Genomic DNA, 3,404 nt, shown 5'->3' with positions numbered 1-3,404 from the left:
CCTACCAGCCAAACACAACTTTTTTCCATTCGAAGCACTAAAACAATTTGACTCATAGAAAATACCCATAACTCTGGTTTAACCTTCTCTGCTGCACTTTGCAGCTCTGTTACTCCTATTCTTCGACACCAGCACTTGGGTGAAGACTGCCAAATCGGAGGGGAAATGAGCCAAACACTGCAAATATAAACACAAGGAGGTGTTGCAAAAAGTCTGATGGAGGTAGCAGGCCCCGGTATGGACACAGTGCATTTCTTCCAGCACGGCAGTGAGGAACCCCCAGCTAGGAGGAACGTTTTTGCTGGGCAGTGCCACAAAACTGGTACTGTCTGTTTATGTAACTGGTCAGCTTTAGGAGACTGAGGTCACTCTGCCATGCCAGCAGAGCTGCACAGCCAGCGGCGTGAGATTTTACAAGAGGGACTTGAACCGCAGCATTCAGCGAGGTTTGTGCTTTTGGGCTCCTCCAACCAGAAACTCGGGCAGGGAGACTTTTAAAAAAATAAAAGGAGAGAGAAAAAAAAACAAACACAAAACTGTTCTGTGTTGGTTCTCCCTCCTGTTGTCGCTCCCCTCCCCCAGCTTGTTAACTAAACTTTTCCTCTCCCGGGGATCTTTCTAATCCTTGGTAATGAATTTGCAACATCAGTCACTTTGCAAACCCGCTTCAATGTGAATCAAGTTTACTACAAGCTCAAGAAAACACAGGGAATTCTAACAATCACATTGCCAGGAGGAGGATATAAATGGGAAAGAATAGAAGTAGCACTGGAAAATTGGTTTTCAATAATGTAAAGAAGGAGCGTGCACCATCCCTGGGGGCCTGGGCTAAGGCAGAACATCAGGATGGAAATGCATTCTGCACTGTTACCCAAAGCAGCAGATTATGGGCAAACAGCAGAACCAAACACAAACTTCAGAGCTAAAAATTCCATGTTCTGTTTTCAAGAATTACTAGGGACCCGAAAATCCTCAATCTGTAAATTCGAACCTGAAGAGAGTCACCTGACTGTGATATTCATCCAAGTATGTTGAAACGAAGTATCTGGCAGGGATTTCACACTTTCCTGTACCCCTCCCACCAGGCCAGTTTATCTGCAGCCAGGCTGGAATCCTCTGGACCCATGGACTCTCACAGCACCTATAGCAGCTTTACACTGAACTAGTGATTCCAAAACGGAGTTGTGGGAAGAGCTGACACCCCGACAGATGAATTGGGAAGTCACTTCCACCCACATTAATTCAGGAGAGCAGTTGTTCCATGGTGTAACAACAAAACTTGTTATTTACCACCTCGGATGTGTAATACTATCAGACTTGGAAAGTTTTGGAAGTTATGGCCAAGTGCTTTCTGTTTCCCGCAGAGGACAACGGGTGTAAGTGCTAAACTGAAGTTAAGGCAAACTGCTGAAATTTGAGGGTCACACACTTACCTAGCAAAGCCAACTTTCTCACTATAGGCTTAAGCAACATGATAGAGAAGAGCCTTCTCTACACAGGAAGGAGCAACACGAGTTCCCAGGAAGCTGAGCTGGGTTTGCCTCCAGCTAACTGCATGACTTGTGCCAATCATACCTCTGAAAATCCCTTTCTTTTGTAATATGGCCTCTTCTATATAGCTGTAATCAACTGACCACAAACCCTAGACCAATTAAAAGCTACTTTTTAATTTCTGTTATGCTAAATTGATAATAAATTCGACCTGGTACTAAAGCTTACAATAAATATTCAGAGAACAGGTAAGCTGTCACCACAAATCACTTAGAGTGCCCCAGCAGTGCTATTCAAATGACTTAAACCAAGCCTTGCATTACAGCTGCTATTCTTTAAATAAAAAAAAGGAGGCAGAAAGGAAGTTGCAAGCGCTGTCTTTATGCCTAAGTTTATATCCAGAACGGAAGTTTACTTTAAGCAAGATGTAGGAGGTAAAGGGAAGACACATGAAAACAAAACCTGAGCATCCCTTTGAGACAACCTGAGTCACCTGAAGGCCATGGCCAAGGGTCCAGCAAAGGTCCTAGAAGAAGAAGGCAGAACCAGGCCCAAGCTGGAGGCCTTTAGACAAAGCTTTTCCACACTGTGCCACCTCCCACAGCAGGATCTGGGCTACTGTCAAAGGGATCGCTTGAGAAACCCCAGAAGAGGCAACAAACAGAGTGAAAGAGAGTATTTAGAATTGCCCCTTTCACTTCTGTTCTAAACAGTGACTAGTTAACCAAAGATACATATTTTTTATATAATATTTTTATATAAAATTTTTACATAACTATAATGCAACTAACTCAGGTACAGTGAAAGCTTTCCAGGTATCTGATTTACCTGATTGTTTCTCACTCGCTAACTACAAAAAACTCACCAAATTAAGCCATGAAATTTAGGCATGCACGTAGTGGTCTCATTTATGGTCAGGTTTAAATAGGATTCAGAGTCAACCAGGACACTCTACAGCCTTAGTGACAGCTCTTCCCTCCCAAAATGAGAAGTTTTAGCCATTGCTCCAGCCTCGCTAAGAGAAGGCTCAGGATGTGTTCAGCGGCATCCGAAAGCAACTACGCCCGGCAGAAGGAAAAAACCACCCTTAAATTAAAGCTCATCAAGGACACTGGATGAAAAATAATGATAATTACTATCCTCCTAGTAAATATTAGAGGATCTGCACTACCACCAGTAGCACTTCCTCAGGGTAGGAGGGATGATGTCATGGCTGCATGCTACAGCATTGTCGGGTTTGCCTGGCTACACGCTGCTGCTAACGGGACACTCCCTACACAAGTGTGACCGAACACTCAGCTTTCCTGCTATCAGCAACCAGTTTAGTAAGTGTTCAGAGACCCTCAATTAGCATAGAAATGCAGAATAGCCAGCAAGCAAATGAAAATCAGAAAAAAGAAAAAAAAAAAAGAAAAAAAACAACAGAAGAGGAAAAAAAAAAGCGCAGAGGAGACAGCTGTAACAGGGTGGCAAACAAAGCTCCAAAGCATGAAAGAGAGAAAGGAATGTGGTTAAAAATCTCCCCTAAGGAAGAATACTCTGTACTCCCAAGCTCCAGCTGTTTGACTTGCCCTGCTCCCTCCTCCACTCCATTATCCACTCTGGCTGTGCTAATTTAACACAAACCGCCCGCCTGTGTCAACTGTTGAAAGGGGGGATTTCGGCAAAGCAGCCTCGGATGCATCCAAGCTCTGGGTGCAGAAAAGGAAAAACTTTGGGGCGGAAAGTTGAGGCGCTTTTGGCGTGGTGTCGCTTTGTGCCAGGAGAGCTTGGGAAGCTGCGAGGGAAGGCAGCAAGAGCCCATCCTGCTGCAGCCTCCAGCACCTCGAGCTCTGCCACCGCTTCCACACGCACTTCGCCTCCCAGCCGGCAGCCAGATTTGCACGCAGAAAGCTCTGCCTTCATCAACGAAG

General features: G+C 44.9%; 1 protein-coding gene across 1 annotated transcript in view; it reads right to left on the bottom strand.

Moving 5' to 3' along the window:
• Positions 1-3,404, bottom strand: part of PHF12 (PHD finger protein 12) — a 32,937-nt gene that overhangs the window by 27,253 nt on the left and 2,280 nt on the right. The gene's annotated exons all lie outside the window — the stretch shown is intronic.

The sequence above is a fragment of the Corvus brachyrhynchos genome, unplaced genomic scaffold (genome assembly GCF_000691975.1).
Source record: "Corvus brachyrhynchos isolate BGI_N302 unplaced genomic scaffold, ASM69197v1 scaffold145, whole genome shotgun sequence".
Classification (NCBI taxonomy): Eukaryota; Metazoa; Chordata; class Aves; order Passeriformes; family Corvidae; genus Corvus; species Corvus brachyrhynchos.
This window is presented reverse-complemented; position numbering and strand designations above follow the sequence as displayed.